The following is a 10264-nucleotide window of genomic DNA, read 5'->3' as shown; positions in this document are numbered from 1 at the left end:
TTTTATTTGTCAAGAACTATTCTGTACACATCAGTATGTATTTGTATTTATGTACATTACTCCAGACTTCTGACTGTTTTACCACCTCTCCTATTTTGTTCCTCTTCATGTCCTCTGTATACTAAATGATCTTTATATCTCATTAAAAAATTCCAGCACTCAGGAGGCAGAGGCAGGCAGATCTCTGTGAGTTCGAGGCCTGCCTGGTCTATAAGAGCTAGTTCCAGGACAGGCTCCAAAGCTACAGAGAAACCCTGTCTCGAAAAATAACAACAACAACAACAAAAACCAAATTGCCAGTCCATGGGCTGCAGAATTCTAACTTGGCTTGCAGAGGACCCAGGTTTGGTTCCCAGTACATCAGGTGTGGTAAGGAGGCCACTTGTTCGTTTCCTAGCCACCCAGACTTCTGAAATAATCACACAGAAACTGTATTAATTAAATCATAGCTTGGCCAATTAATTGTATTGCTAGCTAGCTCTTACATCTGGAATTAACCCATCTCCATTATTTTATATTTAACACGAGGGTCGTGACCTACTGGCAAGGTTTCAGCATGTCTGCCTCTGGCAGCAGCTCCATGATGTCTCGTTACTCTGCCTTCTTCCTCCCAGCATTCAGTTTAGTTTTTCCTGCCTACCTGTGTTCTGCTCTGCTCTGCTATAGGCTCAAAGCAGCTATTCACCAGTGGCATTTACAGCATACAGAGGGGAATCCCACATCAACTCCCCTTTTCTGCTTAAATAAAAAAGGAAGGTTTTAGCTTTAACATAGTAAAATTACATATAACAAGACAGGTATCAAGCAAGAATTAAAGTTACAATATTTCTATCTATCTTTTATCATAACTAAGGAAAACTATAATTATAACTATCAATTCTTCAACTTCATCAAAGGCTGCAGAAAGATATAATATTACCTAAGTAAACAGGAAAGTATATTCAACAAAATCATAGAAGTAAACTTTCTTAACATGAAGATATAGGAAATAGAACACCAAATAGACTGGATCTAAAAAGTTCCTTCACCACATAATAATCAAAACACTAAACATACAGAATAAAGAAAGAATATGAAAATCTGCAAAAGAAAAAAGACCAAGTAACATATAAAGGTAGACCTATCAGAATTACACCTGACTTCTCAGTGGAAACAATGAAAGCCAGAAGGAACTGGTCAAGTATTATACAGACATTAAGAGACCCTGCTATACCTAGTAAAACTTTCAGTTGCCACAGATGGACAAAACAAGATATTCTATGACAAAACCAGATTTAGTCAATACCTAGTGACAAACCCAGTACTACACAAAGTGCTAGAAGGAAAACTCCAACCCAAGGAAGTTGGCTACACCCACAAAAACACAGACAATATATGATCTCACAGCTACAAATCCCAAAGAAGGGGAAAACACATGGAAAAACATCACCAACAATGAAAACTAAATTAACAGGAGCTAGCAATCACTGGTCATTAATATCCCTTAATATAAATGGACTCAATTTACCTATAAAAAGACATAGGCTAACAGATTGGAAACAAAAACAAAATCCATCCTTCTGCTGCATACAAGAAATACACCTCAACCTCAAAGACAGACATTGCCCCTCAGAGTAAAGGATTAGGAAAAAATTTCCAATCAAATGGACCTAGGAAACAAGCTGTTGTAACTATCCTAATATATAAATAATATAATATAATATTAGCTAAAAATAGACTTCAAAGAAAAATCAATCAAAAGAGACAAAGAAGGACATTTCATATTTAGTCACAGGAAAAATCCATCAAGAGGAAATCTCAATACTGAACATCTATGCCCCAAATACAAGGGTCCCCATATATGTAAAAGAAACTTCTAAAGCTTAAATCACACATTAAACCCCACACACTAATAGCAGGAGACTTCAACCCTCCACTCTCACCACTAGACAGGTCTGTCAGACAGAAAATTAACAGAGAAATAAGGAAACTAACAGATGTAATGACTCAAATGAACTTAATAGATATCTATAGAACCTTCCATTCAAACAAAAGCCAACCACACTGAACCTCATAAGAGAAAGTGGGAAGTACACTTGAACACATTGGCACAGGAGACTGCTAAATATAACCCAGCAGCATGGACACTGAGAGAAACAGTTAATAAACGGGACCTCCTGAAACTGAACAGATTCTGTAAAGCAAAAGACACCGTCAACAAGACAAAAGGGCAACCTACAGAATGGAAAAAGATCTTCACCAATCCCATATCGAACAGAGGATTGATTTCGAAAATATACAAAGAACTCAAGAAACTTGACATCAAAAGAACAAGCAATCCAATTTAGAAAAAATGGGGTACAAGCCTAAACAAAGAACTCTCAACAGACAAATCTCAAAGGGCTAAAAGACGCTTAAGGAAATGTTCAACATCCTTAGCCGTCAGAGAAATGCAAATCAAAACAACTCTGAGATTCCATCTTACACCTGTAAGAATGGCCAAGATCAAAAACACTGATGACAACTTATGCTTGGAAAGGATGTGGGGTAAAGGGAACACTTCTGCATTGTTGATGGGAATGCAAACCAGTTCAGCCCCTTTGGATATCAGTGTGGTGATTTCTCAGAAAATTAGGAAACAGCCTCCCTCAAGACCCACCACTTGATACCCAAAAGATGCTCAATCATACCACAAGGACATGTGCTCAACTATGTTCATAGCAGCATTGTTTGTCATAGCCAGAACCTGGAAATAACCTAAATGCCCCTTGAGCAAAGAATGGATAAGGAAATGTGGTACATTTACACAGTGGAGTACTACACAGCAGATAGAATAATGACAGCTTGAAATTTGCGGGCAAGTGGATGGATTCAGAAAATATCATATTGTGCGAGGTAACCCAGACCCAGAAAGGCAAATATCATATGTACTCACTCATAAGTGGCTCTTAGACATAAAGCAAAGACAAAGCAGCCTACAATTCACAATCCCAGAGAACAGCAATGAGGACCCTAAGAGAGACATACATGGATCTAATCTACATAAGAAGTAGAAAAAACACAAGATCTCCTTAGCAAATTGGGAGTGTGGGGTCCATGGAAGGTGGTAGAAGGGTTGCGGAGAAGGGGAGTGAAGAAAAACATATAGCTCAATAAAAACAAAACAACAAAAACAAAAATTTTCATAACATCATCTAGGCTAGAATTTGAGCATATATCTGAGTACGATGGCCTAACTAGGATGTTATATAGAACTCACCATCACAGTTGACTTTTGGCTTAAATTTAAATATTATTATTGATCCTATCTATCTATCTATCTATCTATCTATCTATCTATCTATCTATCTATCTATCTATCTATCATCTATCTATCTATATCTATTCCATGCCTATAACAAAAACTGCATTATATAAATATAAAAAAAGATTATCACAATATAAGTCTTGAAACCAGGACATGGCTATGAGGCTTCTAATTCTTTGATAATTTAGGCTACTGTTTTCTTGCTTAATGTATGTATAATTAGACTAAATACCAGGTCCCAAGATATTAGCAAACAAACCCAAAGACAACAGATGGATTGGAAAGTAGAAAAATAGATGTTAAATGCATTGTTTAGGTTTGTATTTTTTTTTCCCATCAACTAGAGGTTTCTCAGATTTCTCAAGAATTAGCTTCTGCAAAGTGGGCAATTGGGTAAAGGAGCAAGAGAAAGCAACATTTTTCGCAGCTTGATAAACCACTCATGGGACAATGCTGCCATCTGGTGGTCCTATGTGGTATTCTGCTCCCCAGAACAGATTTTTAGATGTCATTGTCTTTTTTTTTTTTTTTTTTTTTTTTTTTAGACAGGGTTTCTCTGTAGCTTTTTGGTGCCTGTCCTGGAACTAGCTCTTGTAGACCAGTCTGGCCTCAAACTCACAGAGATCTGCCTGCCTCTGCCCCGAGTGCTGGGATTAAAGGCGTGCGCCACCACCGCCCAGCCCCAGAACAGATTCTTACTGTACTTTTTCACTTGCTTTGATGACATTTGGATAATCCTTTCTTAAAGTTATTTTAGTTTGTTTTTGAGACAGAGTCTTAGGTACTCTATGTCAGCTTCAAACGATGATGATGATGATGATGATGATGATGATGATGATGATGATGCGTGTGTGCCATAGAGCACATGTGTAGGTCTGTCTATCTCCTTCCACCTTTGTGTGGGTCCTGGGTATTGAACTCAGGTCACTAAGCTTGCGTGGCAAATTCCATTACACACAGCACCACCTCGTTATTCCTCAACTAGAGTTTTTGCTTCAACAGTGAGATTCTAAAGGTATATTTGACAGGATTTAAAGCTGCATTTTTCTAATTTTTTGAGTCTTCTAAAAATGGACTTGAGGGCTTGGAACCTTTCTTCTCTTAAGAACCATGACCAGTTAACTTATCATCATCTATCTAACCGCCCATCTCTCAATCATCTATTCAGTTGTCTATCACCTATCTATCCATCCCCTTTATCGCTGACTATGCTTAGATTTTCCCAAGGAAAGCGTTGCATGCCTGCTGCAGGCAAAGATCCTGAAAGGCCACCCCTTTCCACCTGTCTTGGCTGACTGGGTCTGGGGTGGGCTCTTGGTCCAAGGACAAACAGCCCGTGGGCCAGCGCACTAGCCTGGCAGAAGATCCGCCTCCATGGGGCTCAGAGTGACTCTCATCGTCCTAGTCAGTGACTGTCTTGGGAATGTGTTCCAGAACACACAGAGAATCACCTTTAGTAATCAGAGGAGAAGAGGGCGGGGATGCAGAAGCCGAGAGTGGCTAGGCATTTGGGGGACCAGTCTGCAGTCCGTGAATTTGTACTTCTTTTGAAGTGAACAAAGCAACCCCAGGTCTCAAGATGCTTTAGGTTTTGCCTGGGTTCTGTGCATCCTGCTGCTAGACTTCCTTTAGGATTTGGTTACTGGGTGTTTCCTGTTTTCTACATTTCCACAATTTTACATAATATACAATATATTACCCTGTTCAGTTTATAAGATAGCTTTATCAGTTACCTATTCATTACAACCATTTCCATTGTCTTTTGGTAGTTCTAGCATGTTACAGTTTTCAAAGAATTTTACTTGTATTATTTAATAATAGAGGGGCTACTTAGGGACCTAGGTATTTCCACACTCGCTAATCCAGGAATTTGTAGAAAAATACATCAATGATTGGGGGCTGGAGAGATGGCTCAGTGGTTAAGAGCATTGCCTGCTCTTCCAAAGGTCCTGAGTTCAATTCCCAGCAACCACATGGTGGCTCACAACCATCTGTAATGAGGTCTGGTGCCCTCTTCTGGCCTTCTGCATACACACAGATAGACTATTGTATACATAATAAATAATAAATAAATATTAAAAAAACTTAAAAAAATACATCAATGACCAGACTCTAGATTCAGTCCTGCTATTAGTCACAGTACTGTCTTTGTTATTTGTAGGGCGTTTCTCCGCCTTTATCCAATTTCTTATTTCTATCTCTGGCCAGATCTAGATTTCTAGCCATTCTGAAGATCTGTTTCTTGCCGGGTGCTTAGCACTTGTTACCTACAGCAGCGGTATGGAGCAGTAGAAATGGAAGCAGGATGAGCGCGTTAGAGCACGCTTGCGGAAGTGATGGGGCTGGGATGTGACTTTTATGATCCTCCCTCCCCCCAAACTACCACACTGCAGCAGGTTTTTTTTTTTTTTTAAGTGGGACCCCTTAGGAGCAGGGACAAAATCAACCTCGGATTTTATTTTAAATTTCTTGACAAGGTGAGGAATTATTATTATTATTTTTTACCCTAACCCTAACCCTAACCCTAACCCTAAACCCTAACCCTAACCCCAACCCCACCCCCAACCCCAACCCCAACCCTAACCCTAACCCTAACCCTAACCCCAACCCCAACCCCAACCCCAACCCCAACCCTAACCCTAACCCTAACCCTAACCCCTAACCCTAACCCTAACCCCTAACCCTAACCCTAACCCTAACCCTAAAGGTGAGGAATTAATATGCTGGTATTTTGTTGAGAATTTTTGTGTCTATTATCATAAACAATATAATTTATTTTCTAAGGTCTTTAGAATGAGTTTTTTTAGGAGAAGTTTGATAAAATTTGGAGTTAGTTTTTTTTAAATGGTTGGTAGAATTCATCTGGGAAGCCATTGGATGAATTTTTTTAATCGCTGGTTCAATCTACTTACTTGTTATTAGCTTATTTGGAAGATCTGTGTCCTCATGATTTAGTTTTGGTGAGTTTGTGAATTTTGGAATTTGTCCATTTCATGTAGGTTATCAAATTTATTACTTTATAATTGTTCATTCTTATAATTTTTGGTATTTCTGTAGAGTTGGTAGTTGTGTCTCTTTGTATTAGTTTTCTTATTGTTGTCACAAAATGCCCAACAAGAAGCAACTTAATACAGAGCTTATTTTGGCTTACAGTTCTAGGAGACACAGTCTGCACAGGGGGAAAAGCAGGGCAGCTCACAGGAGTGGGGGCTGCTGGTCACAGTGCATCTGCAATCAGGAAGGCAAGAGGACTTTTTGTTTGTTTGTTTGTTTTCTTAGAGACAGGGTTTCTCTGTAGTTTTTGGAACCTCTCCTGGAACTCACTCTGTAGACCAAGTTGACCATAAACTCACAGAAATCTGCCTGCCTCTGCTTCCCAAGTGCTGGGATTAAAGGCGTGCGCCACCACTGCCCCTCCAAGAAGGCAAGAGTGAACAGAAGTTTCCGTGACCTTCTGAAACAGTGCCACCATCTGGGGACCAAGTATTAATGTATCTATTTATCTATCTATCTATCTATCTATCTATCTATCTATCTATCTATCTATCTATCTATCTATCTATCTATCTATCTATCCATCTATCTTATCTATCTATCTATCTATCTATCTATCTATCTATCTATCTATCTATCTATCAATCATCTATCTATCTATCTATATACCGTAGTAATTTGAGTGTTCATTCTATATATCCCCTTATGGGAAGGTCACTATGTTGCTCAGGCTACCCTCAAAATTTCTGTTTTTCCTCAGTTTCTCAAGTAATTTGCATCAGAGTTATGTGTCATTGTGTGGGCTGTGTTCTCTTTACACCTAGTTAAAGATTTTTCAATTCCAGATCTTTTCTATTTTTTTAATTTTTATCATTTTTCTGTATTGCCTGTTTTTATTTTTCAACTGCTAATTTAGGGTTTAGTTTGTTATTTTTTTAAATTACTTGAGTTATGAAGGTAAGTTGTTGATCTTAGTCATCGGTGCTAAAAGGGAGAAGCCATCCAGGGACGAGCCACACAAACAGAACAGTGTCACAGAGTTCTTGGGTATCTAGATATTGGAGCAGACACTAAGGCTAAGCAGGCCAGTGTCAACCAGGACCTTTGAATGCCAGTTTTGACCGACACAGGACTCTCGGTGGACTCATTGAGTGTATTGGCTAACTGCCTTTGATTTCTTATTTCTGGTGAGAAGCCTAGTAACCTTACTGTGGCCCCCTGTATAAGGTGAACCATTCCAGCCTTGCTGATGAACTCAGGCGGCCAGGCCTGTGCATGCAACATGAACTTTTACCTGTTGTGCTTAGAGCTTAGGCTCATATGATGCCATCAGCTACACTGATGAATGTGTAGCCCTCATAACACAATCGCCTCAGTGGTCCCACCTCTTAATACTGCTATAATAGCAATAAAATTCCAGCATGAGCTTTGGAGGGGGCAAACATTCAAATCACAGTAATAGCATAACCACACAGTAACAATAAAACCACGCAAACAGCCATCATCAACGGAATACATTTTCTCTGCCAGAGACAGGGTCAGTCAGTTTTAAATATTAACTAGTTTTATTTTACAAGGATCATATGAGGCAGGAACTTAAAAATGACCTGTCTGCTAAGACAGTTAATTGAGGTCAATTATTACATTCCCCTTGAGAGAGGGGATGTGCCTGAGCCACATCCCCCTCTGCAGCTCTCAAAAATGTGGGTCCTTGTCAGAACCCTTTGTGGCTGAAGGGCTCCGGATCTTACTATATTACCTTGTTTGGGTAGATAGTATATAATGTGTAAACAAAGACCCTGTACTACAAAGCCTTTAGGAGTCGTTGTTCTTGAATCACACTGTCCAGTACTCACTTCTTCCCCATTTGGGACAGAACACCCATCGTGGTAGTCCCGAGACAAGCAGTAAGACCAAGCATGTCCTCTTCCTGCTCGGGAAGCTGTGATGTTAGTGGTTTCTGTACAGTCAGTCAGGTGGACACTTCCTTTGAAGACTGGGCTTCTTGGCTTCTTTTATATTTGTGGCCCTCACTTTTGAGTCATTTGTGGTGATGTTGGGAGTATCTGAGCCTATTTCCCACAATGATCAATATGACAAAATGTACCCAAGGGTGCAATAGTGGCACTTTTATCTTGGAGGTAACCAATAGCTGTCTAATAAGACTTAATGATCACTCAACTGGAAGGAATTTGTGATTGGTGTTAGTACAGGCATCTGGACTGGCCCGTCCTTGGGGTTCTGATAGGCTATGTCCTCAGCTGTAGCCACTCAGAGCACCTCCTGTGCACGTTCACTATGTTTCTTTTCAAAAGGGCACCTCCCATCTCTCTTTCTCTCGCTTTCTCTCTGTCTTATGTCCCCTTTCCCTTAATAAAAACTTCTTCATGTGAATTCTATTGCATGACCATCTTTCTCTTGTGCACCATTTTTTTTTAAATTACAACAATTGGTTCTGTGAACCTAGCAAACTAGCAATGACTGACTGGTGAGGTTATGAGCCCTAGAGGAAGACCTGTTACTGATACTTTCCTAAAACGGTAAAATTCCCAGCACAATTTCAAATATTTATCCTTATATTCACAGATAAGTGTAGCTCTCACTGTTCACCAAAGGGTCTTTTTTAATTCTTTTTTCTTTCGGTAGATGGAGACCATCACAGAATGCCACCACTGGTTAAAAGGCCCAAACCAACTCATCAGGGGATCTGCATTCCCAATACATACATCTGCAACATAGCTCCATACATCTAAGGCTCAGGGCACACTGTGATGGGAGGGGGGATTGTGAGTCCGAGGATCGGAATGTCTGCTGTGAGCTAGTGTGCTCCACACGTGAAAGGGGGCTGCACTGAAGAAACTTCAACAATGTGGTCACCTAAACAAGACTCACACAATGCCAACACCAGTGACATCCCAGTGTGGACAAAGGGAATCTCACAGGCTTTAGCTTAGATGAAGAGCTACAGGCAATGGTTGCTAAGAAAGGGGGAATCAGTATTCTCTGGGCCTGAGTGCCCTGGGATCCCAAGAGGTCAGTCCTAAACACAAATACAATGAGCAACCCTAAGTGAACTCAGCAGGTGTGCTTGTGTGTGTGTGTGTGTGTGTGTGTATGTATGTGTGCGCACGCGTGTATCTATAAGAAAGAAGAGAGGTCATGAGTTTGAGGGTGACATATGATGAACTGGAGTGGGGAGAGGAGGTGGAGTGGGAACGATGTAAATATGATGCCAAGGTATGACAATCTCAAAAAGAAAATAAATTTTATTTTTTTTTTAAGGAGAAAAAAGTAACATCACTAACAAAAAGAAGCTGTTCGGGCTCTTTGATTCTTTTGAACTTCCCCAAGTCAGGTTCTCTTCCCTGGCCACCATCACTGCAGCATTTGGGGAAAGCTTTCTAACAGCCTCACCTCAACCTAAGGTGTCCATAGCTGATTTCTTGCTTGCTACCAAGAGTGCTGTTTGCGATGGAGCACTTTGTCTTTGTGGGGAACCTGTGTAGACACTCGTGCTTTCTGCCTGGAAAACAACTCCATCTTCCCTGGCACAGATGAGGAAACTGACTGCCCTGTAACTCGATAGCCGTTTTCGTTATTTTACAGGCAGTTTGGTTGTGAGGAAAGCAGCAGTCTGAGAGAGATTGGAACTCCCTTTTGAAGTCCACAGTAAAAAAAGGAATCATACTCTGTGTTTCTGTTCACTTCCCTTCTGGTTAGGGCATTTCCTGGTGGTCCAGCAGGACAGAGTGTGTGCTGCCAGGTCCAGAAATCCCCGCCCCCAGTCAGTCTCACAGCAGCTGGAGACGCGTCTCTTTGGATGGGTAACTATCACAGCTAGGAAGATTTGCTGGGGCGGAATAAGCCACTTCTCTAGCTACACATTCACCCAAGGAAGCGTTCGCTTCAGGGATGAGGGCGGGGCTTGCTTAATGAGCTGCAAGCAGGTGCATTTAAAGCGGCACACCCGCAGAATCGTTCTGC

This window comes from Alexandromys fortis, unplaced genomic scaffold, assembly GCF_014885135.2.
Source record: "Alexandromys fortis isolate MF-2015 unplaced genomic scaffold, M_Fortis_MF-2015_v1.1 scaffold_6, whole genome shotgun sequence".
Lineage (NCBI taxonomy): Eukaryota > Metazoa > Chordata > Mammalia > Rodentia > Cricetidae > Alexandromys > Alexandromys fortis.
Note: the sequence above shows the minus strand (reverse complement) of the source record.